Here is a 16,076-nt window from a genome sequence, read left to right as displayed (position 1 = left end):
GGTGTGTGGAGGATATTGGCCGTTGTGCTCAGCTGGGAATGAGAGTAGCTTGTGCCACAACATCTAGTCACTGCCACTTACCTGCTCTATTGACTGTTAAACAACAGGCCACAATAACAGTGAACCTTGGGGTGGGGAATAGCTCCTGGTCTGCCCATTTGGTAATAAACGGTATCCAGCTCATTTCACACTCTTCAGATCATTCTCCTAGCTCCTATAGCTGCTGGAGACAGGAAACAACATTTAGCCACAAAAACTACACTTTTTTATGAATGAATCTGTTGATTATGTTTTCAAATTAATCAATACATTGTCTTTTTGACAAAAGACAAAGAAAAGCAGACAATTCTCTACTCTGAGAAGCAACAAACATTTAACATTTTGCTTGAAAAATTACTAAAATGATTAAATAATCATAACAATTGTGGTTCATTATTGATTATTAATTATTGTGTAAATTATGTTTCTAACAAACACTTGCTTATGTTCTGGAACAACACCAGGACTGATCTGGGGTTGTGGCTCCTGCCACATATGGTAGTGTGGCCGAGTGGTCTAAGGCGCTGGATTAAGGCTCCAGTCCCTTCTGGGGCGTGGGTTCAAATCCCACCGCTGCCAAGCAACCTTTCTATGTATGAAAATGTAACTGAATTATAGTGTTTATTGGTGTATTAATAATCAGCAGGATTGATGTTCAATCCCCAGCATTCCTGCCAGCATGTCCTTGAGCAAGATACTGATCTGATACTGATGTATGAATGTGTTTCTGTTCGATGGGCTTTGCCATCACTGTGTGAAAGTGCGAATGTGAGTGGTCGGAAGACTAGAATGGTGCTATAAACTGTAAAAATGTTATAAAGCTCTGGAGAGTTGAGGCTAGCTTTAGAGTATGGTTATATTTGTCTGTACTAGGGACCCCTTTCACATACAAGTAGTAATGTCATCTGCTGTTAATATAAAGGTATTGATTATAGCTCATTTAACCATAACCTCAATGTACTACAGAAAACTGACACTGGAACTGCCATACATGATCCACATTGCTGAGATGTCATGCCTTGGCCACTACCACCTCCACATCCACTTTTGTGTGTTTCATAGTATTTATAACATTTAATATTATATTATAAAATATTCAATAACTGCTACCTGTATACATTTAGTACGCTTTAAAAACACTAGCCTGTAGTCAGAGGCCATTGTAAATACAACTTGGTGAATTTAAGTTTAAGTACAATAGCTCAGTTTCAAATAAGTCGGTGTACAATGGTACATACATATACAAACTCAAAGAAATGTATAATCATCTATGGATGACTCAGAGATTTTCCTTCTCTCTTTCTTTTTTCATAAAATATAATAACTGCTGCAGTGTCCATAGCTGGAATTTCTAGACTCTACAAGTGGCTGCAGAGAGCATCATCTCACGAACATGATGGATGCGTGGAAGAATAACTCAGGCAAATGGAAAAGTAAACAGCCGCGGGTGGTGATAGTATTAGAGGAGATTATACAGGTGGCGGGCTGCGAGGCTGCCCCAGCTCCATTAGCATCAATACCATCCTGGCTTTAGAGCAGCACGCCGCCTCTGCTCTTAAGCCCTGCTTCTGGGGCCCCTCACTCCACTCCAGGTGTTTGGCTTCACTAAGCTCACCTACATCCAGTGAGAGGTGATAGAGGCTTAGCATCCCACTTTTAATGCTGGAAATGGGGGATGGTCGTGTGACACTAAGATCATAAAATCAAAGTGGTGTGTTTATCTCACATTTCATCATGTGTCCCTCATGTTAAATACACTCACATTCACTGTTGACACCTACATATTTGGTTGAAATTTCAGCTTAGATGCAAACTTTTGCTTGATTTCATGTATAACATTGTGGCATCAGATGGATGCCAAATGTCTCATTTTGTACCATTATTTTGATGTGACTAATAAAGTGCTTTGTTATACTGACTTGTTTATGTCAAAACAATGTGACACTAAATATTTAGCACAAATCAGTTTTAATAGTGCTCTCGCTGCCTCTACTCTCCACTGCCATTCAAATATAAACACATAGAGGAGCAAGGAAAGATAGAAAAGGAAGGTCTTCGATTTTCAAGATTTCGGAGTGTGTAGATTGATTGTCAATTAGACAGATAGCACTTTCTTGGTTAAGGTTTTGGGACAGGTATTGACGCCCCAGGCCCTCTGTGCCTTTGTCTGGGATTTTTTGATAGGGTGCATTTGTGTTACCATGGGGGCATAGAAATGAACCGTTCTCTTATTTGCACTCCTCTGTTCTCTCAGACCGAGCTGCTTTTTGAATGCTAAACAGTGTTGCTGCATCTTCAAAAGGCGACACTGGATTGATCCCCTTGAGCAACAGAGGACTTTTTCATCAAATCTGGGATCAATTTACCTCCCTGCCCCACCCAGGCTCCACCACCTGAAAGTGAAAACGCAGACCTAATTTCAGATCAAGATCCAGACTCCTGGGGTCTTTACTTTTGTTCAGTTCTTCAGAGGCCAGAGATGGTCTATTCAGAACATATGAACACATAAATATCTCTCATTGAGTTTCCTCTCTTAAACCATTATTAAAGGAAAATACAAACATGTCCAAATAAAAATGGTCCTTGGTTATTTTATATTCAGTTATCTCAAGTTTATGTAGATACATATATCCACAGGCAACGTTAAAGAACCAAACCAACTGTAGACACAATGTACATGTTAAAATTCAGCACCTGATATAAGTGAAAAATGTATGCAAATGATGATGAAAATTCATTGCTGACTTTTATGTGAACAGTGGATTGGAAACTTGAAACATTTGCATTTAGATTCAAGATTTAATTTCCCATTTTGCTCCTCTGAAGTAAAAGGCTGGACCAACATTATGACATTTCCTCCACTAAAGGTGTTTCCAGCTGTTGCCAATCTGCATTAAACATATGGCTTCATCATATCTTTAAGAGCTCCACAGCTGGAGTTCAAACAGTTTAGGGGAATGGTGCTGTAGCCACCTGATGTCAGTCAGTTTCCAGTGATTGTACAAATTGAGGGGGATGAAATATTCAAGTGTCTCTTGAATTTGGAGCTCTTCTCTAAGAGGTTGATGAACTATGTTTTCTAAACCTCCATCAGAGGAGTGGGCTCAAGTATTTTCAGGGGGCAATCCTGTCAAATAGTTTCCATGTAGCACACCCAACCTTTGGAGCTTACTTGTTAATTGCTGCACAGTCTAATCGGTGTGGTGAAATTGCCCCCAATTGGTAAAAAATGTCATGTGAGTAATTGTGAGTGTTTTATTTGAGGTATAGATGCATGTTTACCGTATGTTTCCACACTGGGTACAGGACTCTACTGAATATAAAAACTGTAGCCGATTTGGAAAGAAATATGTCCACATTGGGCTTGAATCATAGCCCACAGAACATGCCAAAATATTTTTAAACAGCACCCTAAAGTATTATTAGCATTATGCATCATATGTAGGATATTTAGTGGAAATCTATATTGCAGCATCTAAGAAACACATCTTCTGGTGAATAAGTTGGTCCCTGAGCGCCATTTTACCATATTGTAATGCATTATAATGTAGCCTATCATAATTTATTGTATCATATGATAATATATGTAACATAATATATAATATTTATAAAGCAGAAGGATAGCAGCAGTAGGGCAACAAGGGCAGCTAGAGGGGACTGTGTTGTACAATACAGCAGTAGCAAGTCTGGGCAAACAGTGTTCTCAGTTAGAGCCACCCACTACTGGAATAGTCAACCCGCTGAACTAAGAGAGTGCACCAATTACATAACTTTTAAACATAAACTTAAGACATGGCTTAAGGCCATTAGAGATATTACCACCTCATCTCTTGCACTGCCTTTACAGAGTCTCACCGTTTTTATATATCATTGTTACTTTTGTAATGTACTTATATATAAGTATTATGTATTATAATATATCGTATTGTTTTTGTAATATTTGTTGAAGTACTGTACTGATGACCTTGGGCACTAATTTGTTATAACCTGCCCAGGGACTACGGATGAAAATTAGCTAATTACACATTAGTATATTTACATTGCAGTGTAAATCGTAATGTTGATTAACGTGCAGTGACCCTGGTAAATAAATACAATAAAATAAATAAATGAAGTAGGATATTAGAATGGCAAGCTTAGGTTATAGCCTTAGTTTTTAGGTTTTAATCTTTGGTTTTTACATTATTTCCTTCCTGGTGTTTAATTTCACATTAACTTTTTTATTAATTCAGTGTTTTTGATGTTTTCCCTTTTATTGTTTTTATTGTGTTCATTTTAGCCTTGCACAATTTAATGTATGGTTGTTCATTTAGTTTTTATGTGTTGCTTTTCTATGTGAAGCACTTTGGGCTGCATGTTTGTATGAAAGGTGCTATATAAATAAAGTTGAGTTGAGTTGAGTAATGTATCATAATATTTCATATCGTAATGTATCACAATATTTCATAACGTAATATATCACAGTATATCCTATCACATCATAATGCATCACAGTGTATAGTATTGTACTGAAATATATCGTATTATAATGTATTGTAATATATCGTATCATAATTTATCATTAAGTTTCCTACCTTATCATGTCATAATGTATAAAAGAATATTATACCGTATCATGTCATGTTATACGACCCTGCAATGAGTTCAGGCCCATCCTGGAACAGCAGAAAGAATCACTTTAAGTGGAGGAATATGGGGACATTCTCAAACTCTTCCCTTATATTTTCCATGAGAGGGATGAAGCGAGGCTTTGTGGAATGGATGAAGAAGGGATTCTTCTGCTTATCTTCCACACATTCTTCTGTTCCTTTTAGTTGTTTGGTTTACTTCTAAGAAGGCATTGTGACTGCCTGTATTGTAGCTCAGACTGTAACAATAGACTCCTTTACCATTCAAGTGCCCCGCTTCTCTTTTTATGCTGTCTGCAGCTTCTTCTGTGACATTTGGAGGATGCTATTCACAGCGACTTTGCATCACGTAGTACAGAGACAGTGGAATCTGATCATTCTTTGAAGTTCAGACTCTGGGACTGCAAAAAAATATTTTAATAAGACTCATTTGACTCATTTGACAGGCAAAGTAATTACTGTTTTGCTTTTTTATTTGTGTGTATCACAAGCCATTTTCTTTGTTGTTCCTCGCTGTTGTTTGGAGGATGATGATGCCTCAGTGGATATGCAACACAAATAAATCAAACTTTCTTAGTGTAAACAAAGGCACTAGATAGGCATAGTCATGAGACAGAAAACAAACTGCATGAAAGAAATCTTTACCCCGTTTTTGTGTTTGTGAAATTCCTGAGAGCGCTTCATGGCACACTTCCCAGACGTTGACTGTTTATTTAGTTCAACAGGTAAAAGACGAGACAAGATAAATGTTCAATGATTTCTTTGGGGAAATCAGGTTATAAATACAGGCAACAGATGTATTACATCCCATTAACGATAACATTCTACATTTGTCATTATATAAAGCTGAACAATGGGATTTTAGAAAGGACTTCTGAAAGTCAGTGAAAATTAAAAGTTATTTTGACTAAGATCCGAGGGAGGCTAGAAAGAAGTTAGTTACACATTTTGGCACATATGCTCATTTGCTTTCTTTCCATGAGTTAAATGAGAACCACTCTCATGTTTCTGCAATAGATTTAAGGCTACGTCCAGCAGCCGGTTAACATCGCTTAGCACAAATACAAGAAAGAGAAACAGCTAACCTGCTCTGTCAGTGGTAACACCTACAGATTTAAAACATGAGATGTAATGTGTCCATTAGTGAGCTTTCGAGATTCTGTTAGGTAACTTTTGTTACCCCTGGACATGGCATTTTTTTTTACCTGTTTCTAGTCTTAATGCTAAGCTAATCATTCCAGTTAGTACACAGCGGTGGAGTTCAACCTTTGTCCTGTCAATACTAAACCATTTCTTGCTGTGAAAGTACATTACATGTCTAAACTTGCTTCAATTGTGTATTATTTTTCTTCCTTAGAGTCATCTTTATTGGAGTAGAGCGATAACTTGATTTCTGAAGACTGTGAAGTTGATGTTCCTGTCTTGTTTTCCCTCGCCCCCTGCCACTAGAAGAGCAGAGAGCAGCGGTGAGGAGAGTTGATTAAAAACCTATAAAGCTACAGAGGGAGAGACAGGCAGAGAGAGACAGAGACAGATTACTTAAGACAGAGGAAGAGAGACAGAGAGAGATGTATGATTGTACTGGGATCATCTCCTTGTGGCCAGACATCCTCTTGGGTATTGCTTTTGATAGCTGACTTCATTGAGTGTGAGTTTACTAGTAGAGACACTCTTGGCTGATAATGAGTAATGCAGTCAATATTCTCCTGACAGATAAGACCCATTCGGATTGGACATACCGTGGCGCAGCGCTGCTACAGCTGCTTGCTTCAAATGAAGGACCTGGCCCAGGGGATCAGTTGGTCATCTGTTGCATGGCTCCCAGAGTTTGTTTCCAGAGCTAATAAATCAGGACAGATTGAAGTTGAAGCCTGCTGGGGAAATGCCATTTAATTTACAGTTAATGAAAACAAAGCGGCTCTCTCCTCTTCAATGTTCTCTTCACCTGGAGCTTTAGTGACTGTATATTTTTTTACAGAAAACGTGATTTGTTTTTGAAAGGCCCAATGAAAGGCTTACATGATTGTTTTTGGATATAGCTGTAAAGGCAGAAATGCAGTAAAATGCAATTGTGGTCCAAGTTCAACAGGTTAAACATAATATTGTTTGAATTATTGGTCATTCTTACAAAGTGCAAAGCAAGCCTGAAATAGAAATTGTCTGTTGAAAGAGATTTGTCCTTGCTCTGGTTTTCTACATATTTTGATGACACATAAAATTCACTTTTTTACTTTTGGTCCCAAATATCAGGTGGCCATATTGGTGTACAAAAGGCAACATCAGCAGAAAGCTAAACTGAAAAATGGAGTAATCCTTGGCTATGACTTCCTTTGTTGGTTCAGTTAGTTTCAGATATATCTCAAGATCAATTTGACAAGTCTATTTGCCCATCCCACCCTTTGAGCTGTCTGCTATCATTCTGCAGTCTGCATTAAATCCACCTGACTGTGTATGTTTGTACATGAGCCTAATCTGGGCTGCAGCTTTTTTTTCTTGTTTACTGTCTATAACGACGCAACATTTCTCATTAGAGTCCCCCCAAACAGGTGCAACATTGATCACAGATACATGCTGACTCCCTGAACAATCTGCATACAGAACTGTAAAGTTTAATCTCTCCACTATACACTGCCGCCACAGTGTTTACCATCAAATGTTGCCATATGTAGCTCTTCAAAACCCATGATATGACTGTTCACTAAGCCCTGTCCCCCTTAGTTACTGTTGCTACACCTGTGAAGTTTCCATTCTAGCATAGCACTAGATGAGAGCAGCCCACGCTGGTACTTTGCCCTTAAGTCATGCCCTCGTTCCCTTTTGGGTGAAAGCAATATAATAGCATAAAAAATACCGTATTGCTTTTTAGCTATAAAGAGCCCAAATTCTATGGCCAGTCAGGCAAACACTTATGTCATTGCAGACTGGCGTTGCTATATAGAAAAATATAAAGAAATAGGGGTTGATGAGTGTCCTTTTAGTCTGCCTCGATGAAAATGATCCTTCCTTGATCCACATAAAAGTAATGGAAATTAAGAAACAGCATTGTTCTTGTATTGCAGTGTGTGTTAGAGGCAGCTAGTCCTATAAGAAACAGAGTGGGGCTATCTTACTACACTATAGTCCTATTGTGAGCTGGGCTTTTTTTTTTTTACATAATCTGTATCCTGACAAAATAATGAAAGCAGTTCAGGAATCCAGACAGTCAGACATACTAACCTGCAGGCAGCTTACATTAGATTGTGTCCAGTCTTTATATATTTGCTCCTGTATTTCTGGTTTTTGAAATGATGAAAAACACAACACTCTCCAAAGTACAGAAAAAGTATAGATATTCCCACAGCCATATGCACACTTAAACATGAACACTTCCTCTTTCTGTGGCATTTTGTGGCAGAAGAATAGTTTCAAACATGAGCCACAATGGTTTGGTAAATCCAACACTGTGGAAAAGGAGGATAACAGTGACCATGAGTTTTGCCCTATTTTGATCAAAATGTTTGGTGTGCAGTATAGAAAGTTAATGGAATGCAGCACTGATGCTGATGCAGCAAACCCAGGGCAGTCCCAGTGTCTTTATCGGCTACATACAACATCTTTTCTACCTCTTGTTCACCCTTTTTGCACCTATTATGAACCATGATGAATTCATACTACCTTGATCTCTGTATAGATGAGAACTTTGTCTGCTCAGCAGGTGTCCTAACCAACAGGAATCCTGACTTTTATATTTTAATATTTTGAGTTGTTAGCCCACATCTTTCCAGCACCTACCCTACATATTCTCCCCAAACCTGCTCAGAGTGAGTACTCCATCCCAAAGCACATTTTTAATACATCAGAAGCATCAGAGGCTCTCCTAAGGGTAAAATTATATCCATATCTACCTGCACTACATGAAAAAAGTTAAAGTCTTTTTTCCTCCTTAGTGATTTTAAGAAACAATATGTTCCAATTCTCCAGATACAATCAAAGAGTTCTGCTTTTAGAGTGGGCAGATGAACAAATGCACTCAGACAGAAGGATTTGGGACTCTTCTGCCTACGTGTGAAATATTACAGACCTGATTGGAAGTGACACAGCTATAATTCAGCATGGTGAGAGGGACCAGCCTTTGCTCCAGCACACTCATACTCACAGATAACCACACACACACACACACACACACACACACACACACACACACACACACACACACACACACACACACACACACACACACACACACAGACCATATGGGTACTTGCAAGGTACAGCTCTTTTTCTCCCATTTTCATCAGTATATCTTTATGCTAATTAGAGCTGCAAAATCATATCATTTATCATTTCACTGCGTGCTGGCGAGTGCACGAAAATAAGAAGTGTCATACAGCTAATGTTTCAGACAAACAAAAGCACAAGATGATGTTTCCATAGATGCTTAGACAAGGTTCAGTACTGGATTAAAAAACTTATGAGAATTATAGTCTAGACATACAGTGAAGGAGTGTGTGCTTCACCTTGTGTACCTTTCTTTGTTGGTCCCATGAAATTAAAGGCTGGTTACACAATACATTACATCTGCGTTGTAGTGCACAAATTCTTCAAATAATTATATTATTATGTTTCTTAACCTCAAAGGTGATTTGTACTTGATTCAGTAAATGCACCTGTTTATAAGTAACGATTTTAGATTAAATGAGAATGTCTTCATTAAAAAGGACCAATTGAAATTCTGATAAATGAGCCATAGATTCTCTTTTTTCTCTATTTAAGAGCAAAATGTGCTGGCTATTTTGATGAGATCAATGCAATAAATGTACTTTGCAATGCATATATCAGCTTATTTTTATCATTAGAAATGTAGAAAAATGCTTAATGTTAATGTTCTTCAAACTGGATCAGTTAAATGGACCAGTTACTGCTGGGTTATGAATTATTTTGGAGAAATACAAAATAATCTTTTTTGTGTATCTGAAAATGATCCATAACCTTGTATGTGTGCAAACCCTTGTAGAAACACACACACAGCCTCACACACCTCACTTTAAGAATAAAGCTCTCACAAGGGCAGTTGTGTAGAATGCTTAGCTTGTAGGTGAAATGTATTTCCCCAAGCACACATCTAAGATCTTCTTAGTTCAGTAAATTTCTTTAATTATTACAATCCCAAGGCGGTCTGACTGAAGCTTGAGACATTATATGACTAAAACAGCTGCAATAATTCAACCTAATATACTCAGCAAAGGACTTAAATCGACACAAGGGACATTCGATTCATCTGACTCAAGTTGGATTTACAGAATATTTTGATTCATCTAAAATATTGCTGCAGAATTAGTACAGCCATTGCTGCTGCTTTTAATTTGACTGCACTTTGGTGAAATAGGCTGATCTCGTAACAGAACACATGGCTGTCGAACACCTGAAAACATCAGCCTGTCTTTTGCAGGACTTGATCTTTGCTCTAAATACTTCTCCAAGAACAATTTAGTCCCCTTTGAAGCTTATTTGAAGGCACGCCATTTATCTGGGTCATAGGTTGTCTCGCTGCAAAGAGTAGGAGGTACAGCAAGGACAAGACTTTCTCCTGACATGGCCTCTCCTGTCAGAAAGAAAAGGAATCTGGATTATTCTGGATGAGTTCACATTCTCTAATTTCCATTAAAAGGACACAAGGGAAGTAATATTAATTAATATGAAGCTGTGTAGACACTGGCAATCAAAACTCACAAACTGTCACAAAGGCAAAAGCTCCAATTTAAAGTGATTGGGAGTTATAATGCAGACAGCCAGTTATTACCCAAACTCTAATTTCCAGTCCTTACTTCATAGTTATTCCCCTGTATGTTGCTCTTCTTTTCTTGTACTGAAACAAAATCTAGCAATTAGCTCTTATCTTCTCATTCCGCAGACAATAGCTCTAGCTGAAATGGGTTCATGGTTCATGGTCACGGAGCTTTTAATCACAACCCCGGACATTAGCCATTAGAGGAACCAACAGCTGTGCTTACACCCACCAATCTCACAATGGAGCCCACATGGTCATTAAGGGAGGTTCATTTGGCAAGGTTGAGGTTACTAATAAGGCTGTCTTATTAACATGGGGAATCAAAAGAGGGCATTAGCAGGGGATATGGGGGATAGTTTTCTCATCATTTTGACAAGCACGGTTATCCAGCCCTCAGCCTTTACCCAGGAGGGCACAGTAACACCGAGCCCTGTAGGAAGCTGAGGGCAAGTGCATGTCATATGATGGGCATGGTTGTGTTAACTCTCTCTGTATATTCAACCATGAAAATCAGTGCACAGACAAGAGTAAAAGCCTCATTAAAGGACCAGTGTGTGTGGATTTAGTGGATTTAGATTGCAACCAACTTATTACCACTCACCTTCTAATTGTATAGGGGAAACTATGTAAAAAAAAAAAAATGTGAGAGATTCACATTTTTTTTCACATTTGGCAACCTTAAGGTGAAGTCACTTCCTCTTTGTACAGATTAAACAAATGAGAAATAACATGTTGATTAGTGAGCTTCATACGTGCTGGTAGCCAAGTTTTCTTACCAGCCTTTTCCCCATTTTTTCTCTAAGCTAAGATAATAGGATGCTGGTTGTACCTTCATACTGAAAAGACTGATAGGTATTGATCTTCTTATTTAACTTTTTGACGCAAGAAAATGGTATTCCCAAAACTGTCATACTATTCATTTAAGATTGAATATACTACACATCAATGTGTAACCATATGAGGTTTCAGTGAAAAAAGTGTAATATTGGTTACACTTTTTTTGTTTTTTCAGCAAAATATGTAATTGTCTCCCTCTCGCCTTAACCTCACTCAAACTGCGTTTTCCCTAGAGCTCCTAGGGTAATACTTGAGATGGATGGAGCCGGATAACTCTTTAGATCCAACTTTATTGAACTTTGCAATCTGGCTGTTCTGCTCTCTGACTCACAGTTTGGATGTTGCACTGAGGAATCAAGCCTCTGGCTTTCACCATCTCGTGTTGAATGAAAATTGAACAGGTGGTAAAACTGAACTATACCACAAAATAAACATAGACAAAAGATTACGTGACCGCAAACATGGATTGCCCATCAAGGCTTTTATTTACCTGACCTTTAGCCCCGATTATCATATGTCAACATGTGGTATGGAGCACTAGCAGCAACTGGGATCAGAGTTGTAATAACTGCTCTTGTTAATACACTGACAATCCCTCATGTCTCTCTTTCTCTCTCACACACACACATACTCACTTTCATCAACAAAAAGCATCACAGGATTATTGATTCAGTGCAAACAAAGAGTGAAACAATTGATGCAGGAAAAATAAGTCAGGGGTTGTCACTCATTGATTTACTTGTCAGTGCAGGTCTCTGATCAGCAGCTGTGTATTTGTGTGTATGTGTGTGTGTGTGTGTGTGTGTTTACTTGCTGAGAGATGAAATGCGAGGCGCTGGACACAACAACAGCAAACCTACAGTAAATCATTTCAGAATAAATGTGAGAGGAAACTGATTGGAGCAATATGAGGCAGTAGTAAGTAAATAATACTTTCTTATTGAATTAACTAAGGCTTCCCTCCTGAGGTTTGCATAAAAAACCTCCTTGCTATTCCTTCAAGGTCTGGGCAAGCTCACAGGCACAACATTATGCATAATTAAGCATACAAATTGCACATTACTAATGGAAAATTCATAAAAAGCGTCTTGTCTCTTCGACTGACATGAACAATTCAGAACCCCATTTCATTTTCACAAGCGGACATATACCTTGAGAGAAATGAATTCACATCAACCTCCTTCAAGTCAAATATACATTGACATTGTCCCTCTGTGACTGGTCTTTGTTTTTTTCACCATAACATCTTGATGCTCACAAAACCCTATGCACTATGTTCTGTTTTTGCCACCTAATGTAACATGATGCTGAATTGCATTAAGCTGTGCCAGCTGGTAATGACAAAAATATGGATATTATTTGTGATAATTGAAACTCTATTTCTGTAGAAACCGGGATTCTCAGACCATGACAAATCCACATTCAGCAGGTAAAACTGCTGATAAGAGGAACAAAAATGTAAAAGTGGTAAGGACTTGTTCCTCAGACATTAGGTCCTCCCTCATATAACGATATGAATCACCTTGTTACTGTATTTAGGCATAGCTGCCGTATTAACAAAAGGAGTGTTAATACATATGATAGCATAGAGAGTGGGTTTTTACTGAGACTGAAAAGCATACTGTTTGGTTCTCAGCTCTTTCAGATCATAGAAATGTATTGATTCTGAACAGCACCTCATGGCAGAAAACAACATTTGTTTGTGGGATGGAAAATTTTAAATTTAGGTGGGATTAATCTCACATCTTCCCTCTAACTGTGTGAAATCCTGGCATTTTATGCAAAAATAATTTTTGTTTTGAGTTATTTGCATTTAAACCACCAAAATAACTATAAAGGGAAACGGTTAGGACTGTTCTGACCCAAAACAATCACCAGAAAAATCAGAACTGCTCACCCTGAGTCATGCAGTAATACCATGATCTTGAGTCCAGACTAAAGTGTGCATGCCTGAAGAGAGCCTTTTTATAAAGAAAATCAAAACCATGCAAACTGTCTTAAGAAGCAAATCACTGCCACCTAGTGGAGACACTGTCTACATGCCTGGATATACTGTAGGTTTGCATGTGTTTGAAACAAAGAAACTTACTGGAGCCATGTCATATGGAATGTACTATTGTTTTTAAATACATACATGGTGCATTTCTGCTAAAGTATGAAACATGTTTCTCTTAGACGAAGCTCAATTTGGAGTGAGGACTTGTAATCGTTATGTGTCAATCTGAAAATGTGACCTAATTTCAAAGTTTTCAGTCGGAAATTGCTTTGCTTTTTCACTTCTGTTGTTCTTCAACTTACCCACACTAAGGTCAAATTTCAGAGTTCCTCATACCACTGGTCCTATCAGAAGGTAATTGGCAGCAGGCCTCAAGCCTAAAGAGTCCCGCAGGTCTGTTTTGTTTACTGAGAAAATGTGGCATCCTTGAGATGCCTCTCTGCTTTATCGCTCTGTCTTTCTGAACCAACTGCAGTATGCTAATCCTTGAAGACTTCCGCTCCCACCTGCCAAGCCTCATTATTTTCATGCTATTTTTGAGATAAACAATGTAGAGTAGCTCTGCGCCAGTGAGATTTCCTCCTATCATACAGTAATGAAGATGGAGATGGCAAACCAACCCACAGGTAAAGAAACAGACTAAGACTTCATCAAATATTTGCTTATGCCATGGTCAGTTACCTTGGTGATTCTCAGACACTGATCACATGAATCTTTAAAAATAAAATAGACTTTTTAAAGCTTAAAACATATGGCTATTAAATGTTCAAGTTTTATGACACACACAGCGTGTGATTCATATCCAATCATAATCCATATGTTACCTCTAAAGTATTTAACAGATAGATTCGCTTTTTTTTTTTAAGCCTGTCTTAGAAAAATACTCGCTACTAGAACGCTGTATTTATACTGTTTAGCTTGTGATGCTTGTAATGAAAGATAAAATATTTATCTCTAATTGACTTCATTATAACTTTACTGGATTATAAAATCCTGTCAGAGTTCAGTTTTGGCCTTTAACTGTAACTGCACTCCTTGGATTTTATTTAATGTCTTATCGTAACCTGAAGTAACACCCACCTACCAAGGCTCCTCATTTTAAGCAAAAGTGTACTCCAAAGTTCAACTGAGTTACACAGATCAAGTGGGGATCTGCCAAAGTTCCGGTGTTTTGAGAACATAACAGAGGAGAAAATTTCACATTAAAAAGACATTTTGAAGATACCCATTTATATTTGACTAAGACTGCAGAAGTAGGCTATTGTATTTTTATATAGAATAATGGGTGTGTGTCTTTCCTCCCATTTCTTACACTGAAATCACAATAGGAAGTAGTCTCCTAACAGCGAATATGAACCAGAGGACTGATTACAGCTTCCAGTAAGTCTTTCAATATATGGGCGAGTAAGCGCTGTTTTAAGATAAACTTGAAAAATGGGAACCTATCCTTTAAATTGGATAAGCAAAAAATATCCCAAAAAATTATTCTATGAGTATTTGCTCATTCTGATCAGATAACTTCGTCGTTATTCATTTGTGCTCAGAATTCATAAAACATCAACTTTGAAATCAGGACTTTACAGCTAACATTGCTGATGTGTAGGAGGAAAGAGAACGGCCACTGAAGCTGACAAAATGCCAGTTGAGTTCAGTGCATGCCGAACTAAACTGCATGATGTAAAAAAAAAAATACTCAGTATAAGAACGGTTCTTGTGATTTTGTATGTTCAACAATCCTCACCTTAAAAATCATCTCACTTTGGAAAAGAATAGCTTTGGTGGATCCTTGACGAGTCAACATCAGAACAGTAACTAAGGTTTTCTGTTAAATCACAATCTTTTATCCCAAAACATAGACAGTTGGAATACACTAAATACAAAACAAGTAAAAACAATCAAGACAAAAAATAATAAACAGAACAATTATACTCCGATAAAAGAATGCAGTCACTGGGATCCACTGATCCAAATGATGGTTTCAGTACTGATTTTTGAGACCATAAAGTCTATATCACAGTCCCCCCCCCTTCTCTCTACACCTCTAGGCCTCCTCCCCCAAACGCTTGGATGTTCTTGGCCTTATCTCAGACACCTCTATCCCCATGAATACAATTAACCCCTTCCCCCTCTCTCTGTACTCCATCCCACCCGCTTGACCATTACCTTGATTAGCATAAGCACAATAGCTAAACAGAAAAAGGCAATGAGCAAAAACCACAGAAACAGTCTCAAAGCTCATTTCTATTCTTAAGCCACTGGCTCGGTCTGACCTGCTCGTTTGCACATTTAGATGTGGTTACAAAGAGGTTTTTTGTTTTGCTATATCTGTTGTACAGCCTACTGGTTGTCTATATGAATTAACTTGGCATGGCCTGACATGTCTTTTGGGTTATAACATACTGCAGACCCCTGCCACTAATGTGTGATGGGTTCAGCTGTCCAATTTATCCCAGCAGAGAGTCTAATCAAGATGCAGCTGATGGGGCATAAGATTAGAAGTGCTTAGAAAGGGGTTATTGGTATCACTTCAGCTAGAACAATGGCTCACTGACTTGGAAGGAAGACCAATTGATTCAGGAAAATAACAAAGAGGTTTTACAGTTGCCTGACTTATTGCAGTGACTGCGTTTACATATTGTAGAGCATAAGAAAACTGGTCACTTAACAATTTGTCAAGCACAGTCTGTGTTAATGAGCTGGCGCCATGAAGCACAACTTACTAAAGGTCATGTACAATACCTAGCACCAAAAATGCAGCGTTAAATAGCCCATGATATGAGACCTTTTCCAGGAAGAATGAAGCAAAGGG

The 16,076-nt window shown here is 38.2% G+C and overlaps 1 non-coding gene across 1 annotated transcript; it reads left to right on the top strand.

Annotated features, from left to right (window-relative positions):
* Nucleotides 1-536: 536 nt before the first annotated feature.
* On the top strand, nt 537-618 carry trnal-aag (transfer RNA leucine (anticodon AAG)). The gene has a single exon. It is a non-coding gene; the product is annotated as a tRNA-Leu (tRNA).
* Nucleotides 619-16,076: the final 15,458 nt, after the last annotated feature.

This window comes from Dicentrarchus labrax, unplaced genomic scaffold, assembly GCF_905237075.1.
Source record: "Dicentrarchus labrax unplaced genomic scaffold, dlabrax2021, whole genome shotgun sequence".
In the NCBI taxonomy this organism is placed as follows: domain Eukaryota; kingdom Metazoa; phylum Chordata; class Actinopteri; family Moronidae; genus Dicentrarchus; species Dicentrarchus labrax.
This window is presented reverse-complemented; position numbering and strand designations above follow the sequence as displayed.